This window comes from Triticum aestivum, chromosome 6D, assembly GCF_018294505.1.
Source record: "Triticum aestivum cultivar Chinese Spring chromosome 6D, IWGSC CS RefSeq v2.1, whole genome shotgun sequence".
In the NCBI taxonomy this organism is placed as follows: Eukaryota; Viridiplantae; Streptophyta; class Magnoliopsida; order Poales; family Poaceae; genus Triticum; species Triticum aestivum.
The window spans coordinates 304714056-304737953 of record NC_057811.1 but is presented as its reverse complement, the minus strand read 5'-3'; positions in this window follow the sequence as shown (position 1 = coordinate 304737953).

The following is a 23898-nucleotide window of genomic DNA, read 5'->3' as shown; positions in this document are numbered from 1 at the left end:
AGCTTCGGTTCCATCTTTTTGGCTTTGGCAGCACCGTCCACAATGGTTCCCATCGATGCCAAAAGCTATTTTCACATTTGGCTACACATTGTGGATGCCCTTAACCGTACCACTTGGTTTTGCTCCTGTGTGCTATCTACACAAATCTCAATTATATTGGTCTAAAAAAATATAGAATCAAGATTAGTAAAAAGGAGGTGATTTTGCAGCGCGGATGGTGGGGGAGGTTTCTTATTTTAGAGGACGTTGGGCTCGCGGTTTGCTAACATGCGGTCCCACATCTCAGTGCTTTACCACGCCGATCCACGTCCCACATGAGGCAGAACAACGACAGAAGCAATACGTGGTTAACTTGAAGAAGATGAGGGAGAAGCGGATTCAGCAACGAGTGAAATGATCATCGCTTCGCCCCTCCAACTTCTTTTTTTAGCATTATTACTTCATCCCTCCAACTTAACTGCGGGAAAGGTGTAGCTTTGTGATTTGATGCCTCATTGCTCATTACTATGCCGGCGCCATGACTGGGGTGCTTCACCCCTGCTGCTCTGCACTGTATTTCGGTATGGCATGTCGACCCGCTAGCTTGATGTCCCACATGTCGGCGAAAGGGACAAGAACATTTATGAAAGCGAGCGCTCCACTCTTATGACGGAGGAGGACACGACACAGCGGCCAAGTGAACTGTTCCTTGTACTATATATAGTACTATAGTACTATAGTTTTGTTGTTCCGCACGATCCATCGATAGAAACCCGATTAAACAGGAAAGGGCGGGATTTTTCCCGCGCGGTAGATGACACTGGCCATACATTTCAAAGGCAATTTTAATGTATGCAAACTAAATAATTAAGTAACAATATTATATCTAGTATAACTAAAAACACATATGATTTATTGTGTTAGAGTGTAGTAGTAGTAGTGATGTTTTACACAGTTGTTAGATGTAACATGCGAGAACGTGTAGAGATGTAGTTTTGGAGGGCCTATAGAGAGAAAAGCGTAATACGGTCACCGACCTTCAGTATATGCTCATTACGGTCACTATATACGTTTTGCGGTGATTATACGGTCACTTGCTCACCGTCCAGCATCGGATTGCACTCTGTTGACCGGCCAAATAGTCTGCGTGGAACCATGTTGAGTAGTTAAATTGACCATGTTCCTTGTGGGTCCCACCTGTCAGCTCGCATAGGAAAAAGGTCAGATAAACACAAATTTACGCGGGCGCGACAAGACTCCAACCCGTGCGTGGGAATCACCAGGTTGTGTATGTGTTTGTCAGGGCCTGATGTGTGCGCATGCACGTGTAGGTTGAGCACTTGAGCATGAGAGTGTGTGTTGGTCGTGTGGTGTGTGCATGCATGTGTGCGTGTGTGCGTGTCAGTGTTGCATGCATGCGTGGCTGCATGTGTACGTGTGAGTGTTGCGTGTGTGCGTGGCTGCATGTGTGAGTGTGAGTGTTGCGTGCATGGAGTTCGTGTGCATGCGTGCATGTGTGTATAATCACCACACCAGCTCCTGTGTGTTAAAATAGACGGCTCAGCATACCAATACAAGGCCACCTTGTCCGTTGTGCCTGCGGTCATGACTTCGAACCACCCTCCAATATTTTTTCTGTCGTTTGTTTTCATTCTTACTAGCAAGATGCCCGTGCGTTGCACGTAACATCAAGATGCATTTGTATGACTAGTTTATCTTGTGAGTGAAAAGGATGAATGAGGGAAGGCCTTATTTGCAAATGTGGAGAGGTGTGTGGGTACCTTTTTTCAAAATTGCCATAGTTTCCTTCCTATCCGTCAGATATAAATTGGACGGCCCATATTGCAGGATGGCAGGCTCACCATCATCACCAACTCTGTTTTTTATAACAGTGTAGATGTAGATGTAGAGTAGATACAAGCCGACAGGTGGGCCCAATGGCAGTGAGATGATGTGATGCAACAGCAACACTAGAGGTGCCACGTGGAGTGTTTAACTGGTCAACTAGTCGTGTCTTGAGCAAATACAGAGCTGTACGGTGAGCCCGTGACTGTATAATAACCACAAAACGTAAATGGTGACGTAATGAGTGGATTCTGAAGTCCAATGTACGTATCGTGCTTTCACTTCAAATACAATGATCGTCACTGTATATATCGCGAGAGAAAGATGAAACATGTGTGAATTTGCTTGGGCTTACTTTTAGAGGACTTGGAGATAGTTTGTGTGCGTATGCGAAAGGGGCGTAGAGGGGGTGTATGCGATGGAGAGAGAGATGCTCTTTGTTTCTCTTTATTATGACTAACTTTGTATATAGTATAAAAATATAAAATTCATAGTGCGGAATAAATATCATTGCGGGCACCATGCAATGCAAATTAACGTTCATACTCCTCCATATAACTTTGTAATGTTGTATATATGTAGAAATTCTAAAATAATTTTTTGGCCACACTTTATTCAACAGGAATGTTGTATGCGAAATAAATGTGAAGAGAGGGCTTTTTAGATCAATGGGGTACGTGATGTAACATGTGTGAATGTGTAGTTGATGTATTTGGCAGGGCCTAGAGAGGTATGTGTCTGTATTACGTATTCGAGAGAGGCATGGATAGAGGGGCCGGAGGGGGGAGGGGCCGTGGGAGAAATAGCATGAGAAATGAGAGAGCTCTAGAGAGAGAGACGAATACGATGTCACGTCGAGAGATTCCCTTGAGTGTGTATATGCAAGGGGGAGGGATAGAGGCACGAGGAGAATTTGTTTGTGTGGTGTCTATGTTGGTATGTGTGGGTGTGAGAAGATAACGAGACCTGGGGGCATATGGTGTGTCACCGCGTGAGGTCCAGCGGGTCGAGGTGAGGCCCTTGGTTCGGTTCCGTCCTACGCCACATTGGTCGGCCCGTGACGCATTTAGGGATACCCATGGATGACTAGTCGTACAAGACAAACATAGAAGAATCGTGAAGGACTCTGTGTCCACTGACAAACCGGCTAGGATTTGTAACCCTAGGTCCTCGGACTAAGGTAACCCCACATCTCTGATATTACTATTCATCCAACCTAACTTTAAGTGGCATCCTATAGAATGCTCTGCTAGAATCATACTCGTCGATTAGGAAGAGAGTGATTGCTCCCTGACTATAACGCCAGAAAACTCCTCTCTGCTAGGACTACGTCGGTATTTCCCCAAAGAGGAAGGGATGATGTAGCACAGCGAAGCTAGGTATTTCCCTCAGTGATGAAACCAAGGTTATCGAACCAGCAGGAGAACAAAGCAACACAACGTATACAACACCTGCACACAAATAACAACACCTCGCAACCCAACGTGTTACAGGGGTTATCAATCCCTTTCGGATATCGATGCCAAAAGTTTGTAGTAGATTGAAATAATAGATCATAAATAAAATAAAGTGCAGCAAATTATTTTTGTATTTTTGGTTTAATAGATCTGAATACAAATGCAAAGGAAAAGTAGATCGCAAGCAAATATATGAGAAAGAAGACCCAGGGGCCGTAGGTTTCACTAGTGGCTTCTCTCAAGAAAGATAGCAAACAGTGGGCAAACAAATTACTGTTGGGCAATTGATAGAACCTCAAATAATTATGACGATATCCAGGAAATGATCATTACATAGGCATCACGTCCAAGATTAGTAGACCGACTTCTGCCTCCATCTAATACTATTACTCCACACATCGACCGCTATCCAGCATGCATCTAGTGTATTAAGTTCATGGGGAAACGGAGTAATGCAATAAGAACGATGACATGATGTAGACAAGATCTATCTATGTAGAGATAGACCCCATCGTTTTATGCTTAGTAGCAATGATACATACATGTCGGTTCCCCTTCTGTCACTGAGATCAAGCACCGTAAGATCGCACCCACTACCGGGCACCTCTTCCCATTGCAAGATAAATAGATCAAGTTGGCCAAACAAAACCAAAATGTCAGAGAAGAAATACGAGGCTATAAGAGATCATGCATAAAAGAGATCAAAGAAACTCAAATACTTTCATGGATATAAAAAGATAGATCTCATCATAAACTCAAAGTTCATCGATCCCAACAAACACACCGCAAAAGAGTTACATCATATGGATCTCCAAGATACCATTGTATTGAGAATCAAGAGAGAGAGATGAAGCCATCTAGCTACTAACTTCGGACCCGAAGGTCTACAAAGAAGTGCTCACGCATCATCGGAGAGGCACCAATAGAGGTGGTGAACCCCATCCGAGACCGTGTCTAGATTGGATCTGGTGGTTCTGGACTCTGCGGTGGCTGGATGAATATTTCATCGATGCCTCTAGGGTTTCTGGAATATTAGGGTATTTATAGAGCAAAGAGGCAGTCCGGGGGGCACCCGAGGAGGGCACAACCCTGGTGCGCCCTGGTGGGTTGTCCCCTCCCCGGGACTCCCCCCAAGTGCAACCAGGGCCCAAAATGTTCCTTCTGGTCCATCAAAAATCTCCGTCAAGTTTCGTGGCATTTGGACTTCGTCTGATATTGATTTTCTGCGATGTAAAAAACACGAAAAAAAACAAGAACTAGCACTTGGCATTATGTCAATAGGTTAGTACCAAAAATGATATAAAATGACTATAAATTGATTATAAAACATCCAAGATTGATAAAATAACAGCATGGAACAATCAAAAGTTATAGATCCGTTGGAGACGTATCACAGAGGTGTGAGACAATGCGTGAGAGACAAGCCTACAGATAATGTGTGTACAGGAGACACGTAGGAAGGTCTATGTATATAGAAAGGGTCGATGGGGATTGTGCGTGTGTATGCTTGTGAGAGGAAGAGTGCTTGTGATAAAGGTTAGTGAAAACAGTCGTAAATGGTTATGAGAGGGAGGGAGGGTTATATCGAGAGCATGTCTGCGAGAAAGACACCTCATGAGAGAGTGTGTGAGCATGTGTGAGAGACCACCGATGGAGAGTGAAACTACACGTAAAAGACTGATGTACACATTGATTAAAGATATAAATTGTATCCAAATATTAGGATGGGATCATGATATTTGCAATTCGCGTAAGGAACGGTCGTTGATCCATCAGACATCTAGATTCTATCGAATTTGAGCATGTATATGTTATTGCTCGACATAATTGATCCACATAGTTAGTATTTTGAACTACAGACAATGCATCGCTTTAGCAATCGAATATAAACGTGAGTATAGTTCATGTCGTGTGTGTAAAGCACATTATACCTACGAAAGTTACACAATGAACATTATAAATAGCTAGCTATGAACTAGCATACATTTGAATTCAACTTAAGGTGGTTAAAAAATTCAAATTCAACATGAAGTCCATTCAATTATTTGAATTAGATATCATGTCATTTGTAAATCATACCTAAATTATGGGGGCACCAATCTTTGCTCTGATTTTGTACATAATAGCATATATAGTCGTGTACAAAATAGATTCAAATTTAGCTCCTCCATTCCAAAATAATCGTAGTTATAGGATTTTCAAGTGTCAAAATTTCAAAAAGAAGTGCATAATTTAATGAGGATTTCAAACATACAAGGTCAAATTTAACGTTGTCTATTTAGGTCAATCCTCAAAGTTCAAGAGTACTCTAAACGTGAATGCTTCTATTTCAAAAAATTTAACAAAGCGCCAAAAGAGCCTCTACTCGCCCGAAACCGCGTGAGACCAGTGTTTGGTAGTAGAAGAAAATTACTTTTCTAACTCCGACCCGTGAAACCTACCAGCCCGACGTCCTAAGGTCTAAACCGGGGTAGGTTTGTAGCTTCATCTAGGCGCCACGCAACCGCCTTCGAAAAACATTCATACACAATGGCCGCCAAAGCACACATGCACGCGGCCGAAATCGCTCCCCCCTACTATTTGGGACACCAGGGATTACCATCCTACCCATGACCCGCAGTAGGTCCGAAATTTAAGAGGGGCGCAAAGTTTGTACTTTCCCCAAATTTCAAACAAGCGCGCCCCATTTGTTCAAAAAACCCAGAACAAGCGTGTCCCAGACCGAAACATGGTTCTCCCTTAGCTCCCCCACCCCTGCCTCCCGTCCGATTCCCCAGTCGTACTCCGTGGGCACCAAAACTACCTCTCCACCAGCCGCGAAACCCTGGCATCCTCCATCCGCCACCCCATCCCACCCATCAACCGCCGCCCTCCTCCATCACGCCGGAGCCGATACCCCGACGTCGTCGTCCACCGCAACCTAAACCGCAAAGCCGAGGCCTAGTAGTTGAAGCCGAGGCCGAGTCGTCCGTACCCGAGCCAGTTCAACCACGCCGTCCTGCACCTCACCGCTACCACTCCAACTTCTCCACCCTCCACCGCACCGGAGCTGTTCCTGCTACGCCGTCCTTCGCTGCCTCAGATCTGCTTCCCCTCCGCCGACATACAGCCACATCAATTGATGTCTACTACACAACCTTCTTCTTGTAGACGTTGTTGGGCCTCCAAGTGTAGAGGTTTGTAGGACAGTAGCAATTTTCCCTCAAGTCGATGACCTAAGGTTTATCAATCCGTGGGAGGCTTAGGATGAAGATGGTCTCTCTCAAAAAACCCTGCAACCAAATAACAAAGAGTCTCTTGTGTCCCCAACGCACCCAATACAATGGTAAATTTTATAGGTGCACTAGTTTGGTGAAGAGATGGTGATACAAGTGCAATATGGATGGTAGATATAGGTTTTCGTAATCTGAAAATATAAAAACAGCAAGGTAACTAATCACAAAAGTGAGCGAAAACGGTATTGCAATGCATTGAAACAAGGCCTAGGGTTCATACTTTCACTAGTGCAAGTTCTCTCAACAAGGATAACATAATTAGATCATATAACAATCCCTCAACATGCAACAAAGAGTCACTCCAAACTCACTAATAGCGGAGAACAAACGAAGAGATTATGGTAGAGTAAAATGCATCCATGGTCATTGAACTTGTGTCAAAATCTCACTTTGATCACTGTACATAAGAATACGATCAATACGGTCACTATATACGACTTGAGGTGATTATACGGTCACCGGTTCACTGTATAGTTCCGTATTTCACTCTGTTGACTGGTCAAACATCATAGCACCCTCTCTCTATCTTTATATGGGTCCCACCTGTTAGTGGAAAAAAAGAAATAAAAGCCATGCATCGCAGAGAATCGAACCAGGGACATCCAGCAACAGTCCTGTCCAGCCGCACGCCGCGTGTGTGCATGCATGCACGCTATCGTGCACGGGCGGGATGGGGCTTTCTGCTCCCTGTGCATGCTACGATCCGTGCGTGCTTTCCCAACACAAAAATGAAAACAATCCTTGTACTCAGCCACAGGGCCATTTTTATACCTCTGGTATGTAGGTATATTATGTAAATACATATACAGGACGTTGGCCGTCTTCACCCACGGGCGCATCCCCCAGGGTGCACGCCGCTTCACTCCATGCGGCACGCCGTCGCCACCGGCACCTCAACAAGCCCGGCCACCATCGCCGCATGCATTGCGCAGCTCCACGCCGAGAGCAGGTACTAGTATCTATTTGCGAACGTGTATATGTGTCTGTATAGATAGTGCTCCTCCTAGTTGTGTACTTTGTAAGGTTGTCTAGGACCTAGTCTTCAGGCTGGTTATGTGTCAGTTACTTGAGACTCTGTACGTACACTCGCTCTAAATCTGACAATGTCCTCTTAGTTCCCTGACCCCTTCACCATCTTCTTGAGCCCACGCGCATGCGTATGCACGCAGCCAACAGTGCGCGAAATAGTGTGTTCTTCTCAACCAGCGTCTGGGGCACAAACAGCTGAGCCGGTGTCCTCGCTTGAACACGGCCATGTTACTGTTCACCGGCACGCACGCGCAGCTGCACAGCCCTTAGCTCGACAAGGTGGGCACCATGATATGAGCACGACGAAGGTTCACACATTTAGGGCTTGCCCCGCAGCGTCCGCCTTGCTACGCGTAAATGTTAACACGACGACGATGGCGCCCAGGACGTGCACCACCAGGTGGACGGTGACACCGACAAAGAGCTGCGACAATACGACGTTGAGTCTCGAACTCGTGTCGTCTAAGTAGTCCAACAATTGCTCATCTCATCACGGTCGACGTACGGTTTTCGACGGGACGGCGGCTGCAAAAGTGGTGCATGCATGCATGTAAGTGTGTTGTGGGCGTGTTAGTTAAATAACCGTAACCTTGACCCTCAAAAAAGAAATAACCATAATGCTCTACGGATTTAACACAAAGTTGTGTAGGAGAGAGCCACAGAAGTTAGCGTACGTGAGCTTCGGCAGAGTATCCCTCGTATGATTTTCCAGCGACGCTTATTTTTTCTTTCCCAATAACAGGTGGGATCCGCATAGGTAGAGAGAGGATGCTCTGATGTTTGACCAGTCAATAGAGTAAAATACGGAGTTATATGATAAGCCAGTGACCGTATAATCACCTCAAGTCGTATATAGTGACCGTATTGACCGTATTCTTAAGTACGGTGACCAAAGTGAGCTTTCGACACAAGTTCAATGACCGCAGATGCATTTTACTCATTATTGTAGGGTATGAAACCACCTCAAAGTTATTCTTTCCGATCAATCCATTGGGCTATTCCTATAAGTGTCACAAACAGCCCTAGAGTTCGTAGTAAAATAACACCTTAAGACACAAATCAACCAAAACCATAATGTCACCTTGATACTCCAATGTCACCTCAAGTATCCGCGGGTATGATTATACGATATGCATCACACAATCTCAGATTCATCTATTCAACCAACACAAAGAACTTCAAAGAGTGCCCCAAAGTTTCTACCGGAGAGTCAAGACGAAAACGTGTGCCAACCCCTATGCATAGATTCCCAAGGTCACGGAACCCGCAAGTTGATCACAAAAACATACATCAAGTGAATCAATAGAATACCCCGTTGTCACCACGGGTATCCCACGCAAGACATACATCAAGTGTTCTCAAATCCTTAAAGACTCAATCCGTTAAAATAACTTCACAGGGAAAACTCAATCCATTACAAGAGATAGAGGGGGAGAAACATCATAAGATCCAACTATAATAGAAAAGCTTGCGATACATCAAGATCTAGCCATATCAAGAACACGAGAGAGAGAGAGAGAGAGAGAGAGAGATCAAACACATAGCTACTAGTACATACCCTCAGCCCCGAGGGTGAACTACTCCCTTCTCATCATGGAGAGCGCCGGGATGATGAAGATGCCACCGGTGATGGATCCCCCCTCCAGCAGGGTGCCGGAACAGGGTCCCGATTGGTTTTTGGTGGCTACAGAGGCTTGCGGCGGCGGAACTTCCCGACCTAGGTTTCTTTTCGAGGGCCTCTGTATTTATAGGAATTTTTGGCGTCGGTCTCACGTCAGGGGGGTCTCCGATTCATCCACGAGGCAGGGGGTGCGCCCAGGGGGGTAGGGCGCGCCCTCCACCCTCGTGGATGTCTCGGGACTCTTCTGGCCCAACTCTTTTTCTTCGGGGCTTCTTTTGGTCCATAAAAAATCCACAAAAATTGGCAGGTCAATTGGACCCCGTTTGGTATTCCTTTTCTGTAAAACTCAAAAACAAGGAAAAAAACAAACTAGCACTAGGCTCTAGGTTAATAGGTTAGTCCCAAAAATCATATAAAATAGCATATAAATGCATATAAAACATCCAAGATGGATAATATAATAGCATGGAACAATAAAAAATTATAGATAAGTTGGAGACATATCAAGCATCCCCAAGCTTAGTTCCTGCTCGTCCTCAAGTAGGTAAATGATAAAAACAAAATTTTTGATGTGGAATGCTACCTTACATATTTATGAATGTAATCTCTCTTTATTGTGGCAAGGATATTCAGATCCATAAGATTCAAAACAAAAGTTTAATATTGACATAAAAACAATAATACTTCAAGCATACGAACAAAGCAATCATGTCTTCTCAAAATAACATGGCCAAAGAAAGCTATCCCTACAAAATCATATAGTCTGGCTATCACTACAAAAAAATACACTTCCGTGATGATACGTGTTTGTCACAGTAGGTCACGTTTTCTGTCATGCATGTACATCCATGACAAATTTATGACAGAATCAAGATAGTCATACCTGTGCTGTCGTAGAAGTGTTCCATGACATTACCAAAATTATCATCATGGAAGTGTCAACTTCCATGATGATAAATCGCACGTCATAGAAGTGCTTTCGTCAAGGGTGACCGACACGTGGCATCCACCATAACGGGTCGCTGTTACGCTATCGGGTCCGGTTTTCGATCCGGTAACCCGTTAATAGCCCGGACCAATGAGGATTTCCCACGTGTAAAATTGTCATTGGCCGGAGGAAAGACATGTTGGCTCACCGTTGGGACAGATGTCATCCATTCATTGGATTGGAGGCGCCTATGATACGTCGACAGGTGGCACGGCCCGACAAAGGCCCATATAAGTTAAAAAGGACGGCCTAGTCAAAGGCCCGTAGTACTTACTCAGGTACTAGTGGGCCAGCCCAATAATGGGCTATTTAATAAGGCCCATTTATGGCCCGAAGCCAGATCTGGCCCGTTAATTGTTCACCGAATATTTGGGCCCAATTACGGCCCAGTGATTTTCGACCTGTTGGATGCCCAATGTAGACATGGGCCCATTTCAGCCCGGTGTGTCTTTCGGCCTGAGAATGGCCCGTCCTGCCCATGGGCCATATATGGTCCAACGCTACATCCGGCCCACTAACGGCCCGTGATAACGGTGGTAACTGTTCAGCCCAATGTGACTTTGGGCCTCTTATAGGCCTATCGTATAATTCGGCCCATTGATGCCTGGACTAACCTTTCGGCCTCTTAAAGTCCCATGATATTAGTGGGCCAACTCAGGCTCGAAATATGTTTTGGCCTAGTAACGATCCGTCATATAACTGGGCCTAAAAAGGCCTGGTCTACCTTTCAGCCTGTTGAAGGCCCGTCGACGACTAGTGAAAATTGAGGCCCAACATGAATTTTGGCCTGCTAAAGGCCCATGGTTTCTTCTGGGCCGTAACAGGCCACCAGAATATTCAGCCTATTAATAGCCCAACGCTACATGGGCGAAACTAAGCGCTGGGTCCACAAAATGCCCAACTAAAATTTGGGCCGAATACAGGCCGGAGTAAGTTGTGGGCTTGGCGCAAAGTGTGAAGGCCCCAATGGCCATTCGGGCCCAAGAAATATGTAGGCCGGCCCAATTGTGGCCTGCTAAAAACCAGGACCATTAGAGGCGAATGTTTCGGCCTAGTCGACGACATCAGATTTTTTTTCAGATAGCGAATGATGGCAGTAACTAGTAGGAATTAACGACAAACCTACTCTATACAATAAAGATATTACGGCATAGTAACTTAGAATAAACCTACACTATACAATAAAGGATTTATGGTACATCCATTGGGCATCAAAGTTCGCCACCAGTGATCATAAAGCGCAACGAAGAAGCAGATTACAAAAACTGGGCACCATTGCAGCGTAACAAAATAATACTGAACCGAGACCACTTCCAAGGCAGTTCAAGAAAGGTTAGCCTTGCGCGGGAACTGCTGTGCATGCTGCTGATCAAGGCTGTGAGACCGGCCTAGCATGTCGGTCAAAGCTTCCAGGTGTAGCTATTTAGCAATGAGGTTCTCATTGGTGTTCTCTGCAATCTTTCTTAGAGATAGGACTTCCAGTCGAAGTTGAGTTGCAGAATGCCTTTCTGATAGAGCTGATTCAGACAACGATTCTATGAGCTTGTCTGACTGCTAGTCTCAAGTAACTTGAACACTGCATCAAGACAAGACTTTGGGGTTGTCTCGCTATCTTCAAGATGTTTTGACTTCTTTGCTGCAGTATATGTTGGGTTTGTGTCACAGCCTTCAGCAGACTTGTGCGTGCCATCAGGCATATCACCCTGAAACAAGCAGAGAGATGACATGTTTTGCACGTGTATAAACAAAGATGATAATTGTGCTGTCAATTCCATCCAATTTCTAATTAGAAAATAAAGAGTAAGTTCAAAATGTCAATAGCATAATTTGGCATTGTTGGTAATGCGGGAGCTTCACCACACTACTGGATTACCATGTCAACATAACAAGCATAGATGAAGGGCAAAGACAATCATTGTATCTATTTTGGTTAATGTGCATGGCATGTTGTTCATATCATCAGCCACATCAGTAAGACAAAACATGAGATGACAAGGTGCAAACATGGGCTGCTTCACCACACACTGGATTATAGATCCAGAAAAACAAGCATACATATAGGGAGTATTGAGTAATGTGCATGGTATGAATAAGGAATTTGGTTTTACAAGTAAAACTTGGAACTTACGGTTGTTGTGAACATGCATTTTGATAGAAACAACAAACTAAACAGCAGTAAACGATAGGGAGTATGAGCAAACTAAACAGAAGTTGAGGATAAAGGCTTTAGAAGGGCTAACTTACATTAACAGTTAACACCGGCTTTATAATGCCCTTCTCCATGTCAAGGGAAGGATAACTCAAGAATTTCAGCACAGAATCTTATTCATAAGCATTGCCTGTACTCTACATTTTGTAGAGAGTAATTATTGATATGATAATACTGGAAGGGATAGAGGATAATGAAGATAAGATGCAGATTGATGCTACATAATCAACTACCAATCCCTGGAAGTACAAGCGTTACATGACAAAATGTACTGACAAGACCAATGAGCTACACTTCTGCACTGGCGTTGTCTGTGTATTCAACTTTTTGGTAAGATTAAATATAGATCTGATATTTTTTAGTAAATGGTGGGCGAGGGAGATAAGATGCAGAATGCTACACAATGAACAAATCTCTCTCCCCATAATACAAGAGTGTTTTGAACACTGGTGTACTGTATTCAACTTTTTGGTAAGATTAAATATAGATCTGATATTTTTTAGTAAATGGTGGGCGAGGGAGATAAGATGCAGAATGCTACACAATGAACAAATCTCTCTCCCCATAATACAAGAGTGTTTTGAACACTGGTGTACTGTATTCAACTTTTTGGTAAGATTAAATATAGATCTGATATTTTTTAGTAAATGGTGGGCGAGGGAGATAAGATGCAGAATGCTACACAATGAACAAATCTCTCTCCCCATAATACAAGAGTGTTTTGAACACTGGTGTACTGTACAAAACGTTCTTACATTATGGGATGGAGGGAGTTGCTTTTAATGTAAGTACAGTGATAGACGACGTTTAGTCCTTACAAGTGGACTACAGAGCTAAACCTCTTCAAAAGCATTGGGTTGATTCTAAATTTATGTAAGAGTCCATAGGATCTTATAATGTCCACCAAATGGACGATAACGAGGCTAACATGTGCAGTGATGCTACATAATCAAACAGCTATGAAAGTAAGTATGGTCACACACGGCTAGAGGTACTCACAAGAGCAATGCAGTGTGTAGTATAGTTGCGAGATGCTGTGGTCCCTTGAGAATGAATGCTCTTCTGCTAACAGTTTTCGTACAAGTGAGACGTTAAGGAAAATGCAGAAATGTAGTTCAAATTGTGATGTGATATCATAGACAGTACCTTACGCTGCAGATGATACAAATGTGTAACAAGATTATTCCAGTCACTATCTGATAAATGTGGCACCGGAGACTTTACAGAAATTTTGTTTGGAGGCTTACCACCAAAGTGCGCTTGCCTCAGCTAGGAACGATACTTCATAAATGAGTGCTTGAAAAGTGCAACCAACCCTTGCTCTTCTTGACAATCCAGTTTGGTCCTCGCCTATTTAAAAGAATGAAATCTTGTGTCCTCTGTCAGCAGAAACATATGCAATAATTACCATGAATAACATTAGTACATTACTTACGCGTAAGTTGCGGACGAAGACTGGAAATTGTTCTGTGTATGAGTATAATCTTTCCATGAAGGAAATATGCGCACAAAGTTCCTGACAACAATATAAGCTTCATCTTCTAAACTGGGAAGAGCTGGAACAGGGGTCCTATTTGCTGCAATTGGGGCTCTCTTTGGTTTGAAAAGGGATTTGACAACTGTATTTGGTGTACTCTTTGCTGGAATGCGGGTTTTGCGTCGTAGAGCTGGTGCTATGTCAACTGGAATCATCATACTGTTTGCTGCAGTTGGGGTCTGCTGAGTTGTGGCATCAGAAATGATCAGTGTAATAGGGCTAGAGTCTGCTAGAGTTGGGGTGTTTTGTGGGTCAGGTGATATTGCAACTACACCTAATGGGCTATTTGATTTATCAGGTGTCACTACCTTTTCCAAATACTTTGCTCGTGCTCCTCCGCTATCAGCAATCGCCCTCTTCCTTTTGAACGTCTGATACACAAGAACAACATTTGAATGGATAAATATGGTATGATGATATATGGAATATGTATTGAAAATGGATATGCAGGGCGTATTCACATACACGATGTGTAAACTAAGCTAATGGCAGTGCAACAAAGTAGAAACAATGCAAAGCATCAGTTGCAAGATATGTGCGACCAATATAACCTTGGAAAGTTAGAGCAAGCACCTTGATGGGTGAATAAGATAGGGCATCTGCCTCTGACTCCTCCACTAGAAAGCTCCATTGACTTAGGTCTCCGTCTAGCTCAGAATCACTATTAGGATCATATTCTGAGCATGAATCTGTAGGTGGAGAGCGTTTGGATTGCATTGCATCCAGACTTGATTTCAGTCCCTTAATGCCAAGTTTGACAGCCATGGCATTGTTCTTCTTTATGCTTTTGATGCGCGCAAGCTCCTAATCATTATGAAGCTGTTAAGAATTTGAGATTCATGAAAACATAAAAAGTAGTCAGATTATCTATGGAATGCATTGCGGATTCAAATCGAAGAGTGTCTCCCTATAAAACCCTAGATATGCAAAGTTCACCTCCCAACCGTGCTGACCAGACCACACACAGAAATACAAACCTCTTATGTCTCTATAACGGGCAGACACACATTTCAAAACTAAAGTTGGAACATTAGAATCATATCAAATTTGTATTTGAACAAATAAACTAAGGAATTATCAGTGGAATAATGTTTAGCTTCAAGGGTCGAGTGCTGGTAGTGCGACACAAAGCAAGTAGGCAGATTGTATTCCATGTAAAAGATCGTAGTCTATGTAAAAGCTGGAAATGACACTTTCTTGCTATACAATGCAGTGCTCGTTGCCCACACATGATGGAAGAGATCACACAGAGAAATACTACTCACTCATGTTTACGGTCCAGTATTTTGAAACAGGGTGGTCCACCCTAAAAGAATATTGACAACAAATATGACAAGGCAAGCATAGATGTAGTGAATCAATCATTTACTTGTGAGCTTACTAGGACAGGTATGCAGAATTGTAACTGCAGTAAGAGACCGTCCAAAATCTGAATCAAGAAGTTTGTCTAGCACTTATTGTTTGCAACTAATGGACGTGAATAATTGGATATCATATCGAATGAGTAAGAAAGACAAGTAAAATTGTCAACAAACCTGGCCTGCAGTAGTAATCTAGGTCAATGTCACTACGACCAACAATCCAAAATGACTAGTGTCTGTTCCTAGGGCTGGAATTTTGAAACCCTGTGAACTTTACAGGTACTAAAGGTTACTGAAATACATCTGAACCATTAAGTGTAGGTAGCACTCAGCACACAACAAACCCTAATGACAGTCCTGCCTAATGAGTAATTAATCAATTAGAAAATGGGTGATGAGGAGTGGCTGCTGAGATTTGAGGACATATCTGAGGATAAATCGGGTAGTGGGAGCTGCACGCCTGAGCCCTGAATGGACAGGGAAGGTAGGCACGGCGGCACGCCCGGGCAGCGGTGACGCTGTTGGGCGAGCGGCTCCTGACCTCCTGTTAGTCCGACATCTTGTCCTAGAGTCATGCCTTCCGAGGACGGCAAGTCGCCGGCGAGGCAGGCGGCTGGGGGCGAGTAGATATCGGAAGCGCGCAGCAGAACAGTGGGGAATCGGGGCCTGGGCCGACCCAAAATCCCAGGGTGGGTCGCGGCCCACCGTGGGCACCCTGTAGAGATACACACCCAAGCGGCGAACATGCATTTTCGAAACTAAATTAGGAACATTTAGCTGACCAATTTAATGACTCTGTTTTAATAATATCAGATTCGTATTTGAACAACTAAGCTTGTTTAGCTTGATGGGTGGAGCAGTGCTATTATGACACGTATAGTGATCATAAAAGGGGGAAACCCTAAGCATTTTTTTGAGCAAAAGAGGGTTTCCCCTCCGATTTCTAGTAAAGAAACCACCAGGAACCAACATGATCAATTAAACCCTAAGCATGATCAATAAACCGTATTATGACTGTGCCATGGCAAATTTAAAGCTGCAAACCGAGGAAATGTTATTTAGAATCCATTGTTTGCTTCGAACTAAGAACTAAATTCTAAGAGCTGAAAAGAAAGTACAGTAACCAAGTTACGATCTATTTTCTGGTTGAGATCAAAAAGTTGTGGAGATATGAAGTACCACCTCTCTTGCGGTGCCATGTAGGCATCGGGGGTGCAATGGCTGTCAGTGGCATTGAAGCAGATCTGCGATGGTAGACGGGTGCATCGGGGGATAAGTCACGTTGCGGTGGAAGCGAAGGTCGTGTGAGCGGCCCCGGCAAAGAGGACGACGGCGCCGATGAAGCAAGAGGACGCGATGCAAGGCTCTTGGTCCGTCGCCGTGGATGAGAAACGTCCATCTCTAGCAGTGTACGACGCGGTCTTGGTAGGCGATATGGCATGGTGGAGGACGGTGGCGATGGATGGGGTGTAGGACGACGGCGATGGATGGGGTGGCGGACGGAGGAGGCTGGTGAGGGGATGGTGGTCTAGCGCAGATGGTGTATGAATGGGAAAATGGAGGGAGAGATACGGGGAACCATGTTGTTGGGACGCGCTTGTCTGAAATATGGGAAAGTTACGAACTTAGCCCCCGTTTAAAATTTGGACGTCTCATCGGTTCGGGATAGGATGGTAATCTCGCATCTCGCAAATATTTGCCCAGAGCGATTTCGGGCGAGGAGAGGGTGTTTTGGCGCCCATGGTTGGCGCCCACGGTGTCACGTCTGAGTGAAGTTACAAACCTGCCCCTATTGAAAATATTTGCCTACATCTATTTCGGCCGAGTCGAGTTTGTTTTGCCGCCCACCGTGTATGAATGGGGAAATGGAGGGAGAAACAGAGGTCTTTCGAACGAGCTTGAATCAAATGTGTTTTGCCGCCCATGTTTGGTGCCCACCGTGTCGGAATGGGCTCAAAGGCGGTCGTGTCACGTCTAATTGAAGTTACTAACCTACCCCTATTGAGAGCAGTGGAAATCGGGCCGATGGATTGTTCGTGTAAGGGTAGACAGTAATTTCCATCTCCCAAACAATTGGCTTCGGGCAGCCGACGTGGGAGTGGACATTTTGCCTCTTCTTTCAAATTTAGGGACAATAAGCATCCACGTTTACCCTGGCAAATAAATTCGAATCCATTCCTGTACGAATCTCTATAAATCATTCTATGTGTTTTTATATATCTTCAAAAGCACGACAAAGATGTATTCCACTGTCATATATGAATATGATTTACAAATGCCGATACTCGAATTCAGAAGCTAGAATCTAGTTTAAGGTGAATTCGAATATTTGGAACACTTTATGTCCAACTCAAATGTCACACGCAACATAATGTGTACTCCCATTTAGATATGTACACAAGCGATGTATCAAGATTCAAATACCGAGTCAATCAACCAATAATGTACCAACCTAACTGGCATATAAACACTTATAGAGTATATGGATCAATAATATCAACTAACATACATAAGCCAGGCCGTTGTACTTTTTTTTGCTAGAAGAGCATCCTTTTTTTTGGCGAAGCTAGTACAGCATCTTGGCCCTTTCCGATGCATGCCACTTATGGTCCATCTATACTACTATTATTCTTGAATGCACATTCAGCCCGATTGGCATATTTGTAGGTCTGGCACAACAATCAAAATGAAATGTCTCCGAGTCTTATCAATTAATACAAACTTGTGCTCAAATAAAATTACAAACCAAAAAACAAAAAACAATTATTACATGATCTCTAAAACAAATGGTTTGGTCGATTACTTGAACAAACAACACAAAGGTTATTCAACGATGGAAAGAACATTTCACCTATGATTTACCAAGTGGGAATTTAATTTCCTTTTTTCCTTCAGGACCTTAACAATGCGGTCAGTCTCAGCTTGTTTCGCTTTGAAATCCACTAAATATTTAATGGTTGTCTTGAGTATTGCTTGTGATTGTGCTGTTTGCTTCCTCAACATGTCAACTTCATCTCTAAGTGCAGAAGCAGAATCTCTTTCTACCACTAGTTTAGCCTCTAGAGCATGAGTAGTTGGCAATTCGTGATGCACGATTGGGCCGGTGCCACTGTTGTGGGATGATACAACGTCCACGGGGACCTCGCTCCTTGATCTTGGGCTAACCTGTTTAGCCATTAAAGTTCCGATTGGATTCCGAAAACTTGAATTTAGCAAAACATCTAAACTGGGAGTTATAACAGCAATCCAGTAAAACAAACAAGGAAATAAAGAGTTTCAATTGGATGCTGAAAAGTAGTTATTAATATCATTGTAACCGGTTGTTGCAGCAGCAAAGCAGTTAAACAAACAAGTTTTGCAAAAGGTACCTGTTGTGGCATTGGAGTTTCTCTTGGATCCTGAAAAGTTGAGGAGCCAGTAACGTGATTAGAGCAACCGGTTGCAGCAGCAAAGCAGTTAAACAAATAAGTTTTGCAAAAGGAACCTATTGTGGCATTGGAGTTTCTCTTGGATCCTGAAAATTTGAGTAGTTAGTAACTTTATTAGAGCAACAAGTTACAGCAGCAAACCTGTTACACAAATATATTTTTGAAAATGTACCTATTGTTCAATTGGACTTCCAATTGGATCCTGAAAACTTGAAGTTGGTAAGATGATTACAACAACAAGTTACAGCAGCAAACCAGGTAAACAAGGAAGTTTTTGAAAACATACCTGTTGTGCCAACGGAGTTTCAGTTGGATCCTGCAAACTTGAATGTTAGCAATCAATAAATAAAGTTTTGCAAGAGCCATAAGAAACTAACATCAAACTAGTAAAACTAACTAGTTTTGGCAACGTATTTAATTACACATGAACTAGTAAAACTAACAAATTCTTGGCAACGTATTAATGTAACAAGTCGGTACCGTTTACCAGCAACACAGACATCTGTAAACTTCTTTGATGTAAGCAAAATGATTCCAAAACAGATATAAGTTAAAAAGACGGTGTCCCTCATATAAACCTAACAGTTGTCTATCTATGAACATGCAAACATTACTAATGCTACAAGTGATAACAACAAATCATTTAAACAAACATGTTATCAGAACGTAAATTACTTGTGAATTCTGCTGCACCCTAGAAGTACATATGACCAGCTATCTACGTGCTTAAGTAGCTATTTAAGTTCAGGCAAACAAGTAATTCTTAACAGTAAGTATCAAACACATAGATAGGCGCAGCCTATAATAGGATTAATAGGCAATGGCATTATGAAATCAGTAGCAAACTAAATTAAGCCAAGCAACGTGATTGAACAATTTTGCAATAAGTGGCTAACTAAAATTCCGAGAAGCACGTAACTGAACTTACTCTAGCTCTTTGTACAGGCACAATGCAACTTCTTTTTCGCTTACAAGGTTCTACGAACGAGTCCATGGCATCAATTGCTTGGATACCCAGTCCCAATACTTATCTCTTTCCACACTGCATTGGTAAGTCGAATGGTTAATCTGGTAAGATGGTGCGTCCTTGATATGTTATATGAGGACGTGTAGTCGGACTAGTTGTAGCCACACACATCACACTGGTTTTTACTGTATATTTCATGCAATTACATTTGGCCTACCAAGATCTAAGCAATCTACAATAGGATGAAAGACGGGCATCCTTCACATTATTGGCGAACTCAGTTAATAGAAACAAGAAATTCAACCATTCTGTGGGTAAATCAAAAGCGCCACTGGAATATTTTTCACTACCCCAATCATACACGCAAAAAGGGGCGACGCCACCATAGGGGCTGGTATGGGCGGCCGCCTCGGGTGGCTGGAAAGTGTGCACTTAGTTTGAGTCGTCTAGGTTGGCCCAGGCTAGTTATGTTCGTCCCAACACACGAGCAGGCAATGTAAAAAATGAAGAAAAATGTTTCAATTCGGATGGGCCAATAACGTAAGCGCAAGGCAGGACCTATAGCTGGCTCGTGGCCCAAACGAGCGCCTCCCATATCGATCGATAACAGGAAAAATACCAATTCGTTCCCTCCAGCCTCCAGTCTGGTTCGCTCCTAACCTAGCCGTCGCTGGACAGACCAACACAGCACTTCCTCGCGCCCTCATTGGAGGGCAGTCGGCGGGCTTCAAGCGAATGGAAGGACAAGAAGATGAAGATCCAGCCCTGGGTGTAGCCTGCGTGGGAGGCAGCGGCGGCAGCATAGGCATGGCATCGAGCTTGCGCAAACGGATAGTCACAGCTAGCAAGAGCAGCATGCGCAATGAGCAGGTACATTACATCCCTGATTATATCTAATTCAACTGTTCAATTTTTGGCCAATAATTAAACCTGACGGTGTTGTGAAACTGCTTGTATGTAGGGAATCTATGAGAAAATGAAACCAATTTCTGCTTATTTTATAACTCCCCCAATCAATACTGAACTGACTGAATCTGATGTACCTAATCAAGTTTCCGGTGCAAACATACAAGCTCATGTTGTTCTTGAGCCTGAAGTGTCTAATGAACAGACTACTAATGAAGGATTTGATGCAAACATTTTACATGCTCCTGGTGATGAACATATAGTGTCTAATGAGGGATCCAATGCAAGCATTTTGCAAGCTCCCATTGAAGGATTTAGTGTCTAGCGATGATCTGCTATGTTGAGAGAGACATAGAGATTTGTAGGCATTGATGACAAGCAAATTATAGTACATTTTCATGGCTTTAGGAAATTTCGAGGCCATCTACCAGAAAGTCCCCGTATTATGACAACGTAGCATAAATAATTTTCTAATTTGTTGTTTGAAACTATTGGCATACTTGTGCAGGATAGATATATTGATATGCAGTTTGCGTACTAGTTATAGGTGCAATTACACTTCGATATTTTCAGCCAGAGAACAAATAATTCAAGCAGGTATAGACCATGTTAGTAGTCCTTGTACACCATGTTGCATTAAGTGTTTTTTGGTGCTTCCATCATTTAGTGTTTTATAATCTGAACTACTTTGGATCATTAGCTGGTTTTCAAAGTGCATGTAGCTTCACATTTCTCAAGTTATGTTGATTTCCGGAGTGCAAGTGCCTTCGTATTTTTTAAGTTAAATGTTCGCCCCTAGTAACTTGAATTCGTGGATCCGCCACTGCACACAAATCATACACGCAGGCCAGTACGAATGAAATGAAATGCAGGGACTTACGCCAGCTCGTTGTATTGGCTCACTGCAGCTCTGCTTGCACTTGGGATGTTCCATGTACAAGTCCATGTTACCACTTGCTTGGATGTGCAGGCCTTGTGCTCCTTGCATCCCCCTTTGCATTTTTGACACGGCGAATGGTTGATCAAATAAGAGGAATCGACCTTGCTGTTGTACCAGAGGACAGATACTTACAAGGTTATACGGGTGTGTAGGATGTGTTGCAGATCCCGTAGCGCCGTCATGCTTCGCTAAAAAATAGTTCTGCTTGTTTCAGATGATATCTCTAGAAGAAACAAGAGTTAAAGTCAGAGTTGCATAGGCGTGTAAGCTAAGAGAGTAGTGAAAGGTTATCCAAACATCATCGGAACTATGCACAAGGGAGTGATGTGTGGATACCTAGTTCGGGCCGGCGTTTGGGCATGCTCGCCTAGCTAGAGTGCTGGTCACTTCAGAGCCATTGAGGGTGATGCGCTGGCGTTGGCTGGCCGCGCACAGATGCAGATCTAGAGTGGCAGCGGAGCGCTACGATGCGGTGGACAAGACCGTTGGTGAAGCCCCAACGGCCTCGGGGGGCGGAGGTGCGACGATGTGCTCGGTGAAGTAGCCTAGGTGAGGTGGGAGACGGCGTCGGTGAAGCGCACCTGATGCGGTGGAAGTCGGTGTCTGTGAGGCACATCGGTTGCGGCGGCCGAAGTTGTCGATAGACCACCCGGTGCGGTGGACGAGGGCGTAGATGAGGTAGCTCCGGTGCGGTGGTCACTGGTACATCGACGTCCTAAACAAACGGTTTAAAACCCCTTTACGCGATGACATTTGGAACCGTTGCCAAGTGAGTGTGTGCGATAGGGTGTCCTTCCAACATGACCCAAAAATCATCGGGGATAGGCCCTCTTGGGACCCAGGCTGGGGCCATGTGCGATCGGGCGAGGCATCGGAACCCAATCATTTTTGTAGGTATGGACATCCCACACGGTGAATCCCAGAAATCATTTTCGTAGGTATGTACATCCCACACGGTGAATCCCAGAAATCATTTCCTTAGGTATGTACATCCCACACGGTGAATCCCAGAAATCATTTCTGTAGGTATGTACATCCCACGCGGTGAATCCCAGAAATCATTTCCGTAGGTATGTACATCCCACACGGTGAATCCTAGAAATCATTTCCATAGGTATGTACATCCGACACGGTGAATCCCAGAATATCATTTCCGTAGGTATGTACATCCCACACAGTTCTTTGTGTTGAAACATTTGTGCAAGGTGGCCTAACACAAACAGTTCGCTGCTGGAAGCTGTGTGTGATTGTTAGTTGATCGAACACGCCTACTTTCTAGAAATCATGCGGGTTGTTTGAGTTCATCGCCCATGGTGCTGTCTGAGTAACCGTTTGCAATAGAAAACCCCAATAAGCAAGGTAATTAGCCTATTATTGATAATCCATGTACTAATCAAACTGATATTTCTTATAAAACACGCCAGATATTTCATATCCGTATAAACACTGGTGCCTGTCGGTCCTAAACAAACGGCTTTTTACCCCTTTCCGCGACGGCATTTGGAACCATCGCGAAGTGAGTGTGGGCGATAGGGGGGTCCTTCCCACACGATCCAGAAACCGTTGGGGATATGCCCTCCTGGCACACACGCTCGGCAAAATGAGGTCGTGTGCGACTAGAGAGCACTCAAATACAGAAATACGTACAATAGTGCTAAAAATACAATTTTACAGGCAAAATCATTTCTGGTCGTAAGTACATCCCACACAGTCAGTCACCACTAAACGTTTCCGTTCGTATATACATCCCACACAGTCACTACAACGAAAACGTTTGCGCAAGGTGGCGTAACGCAAACAGTTTTGAAGAGAATGTCGTGTGTGATTGTTCATTGATCCAACATGGTTTATTCCTAGAAACTGTGTGCGTTGCCTTAGGTCATCGCCCACGGTGTTTTCTCATTAACCATTTGCAATAAGCAAACCCAATTAGCAAGCTAATTGGCCAATTAGCGGGCTAATTGGCCTATTATTAATAATCCATTTACTGATCTAATTGACATTCATATTAAGCACATAATATATTCCATTTCCATATTAAGGAAGCAGGATTTCATAATTGAAATACATCGGAGTACAACATGATATAGCTGCAGCACTCAGCTACCCCATTACACAACTGCACCGGCAGCAAGTTTCACATGCAACATCTAGAACCTTTTGAAATTAGCATCATAGACGGTACATAGACAGATGCATCTCATCTGGAAAACTGCTGAAGCGGAAGGCGAACATTGAGCCTTCATTCATGTTGAAGGTCTTTGCAACTTTAGGCCAGTGCCTATGGATGACTGACCATCCATGCTTCGACCTCTTCAGGAACACTTCAATATTGAACCGCGGGTGTTGTATGAAA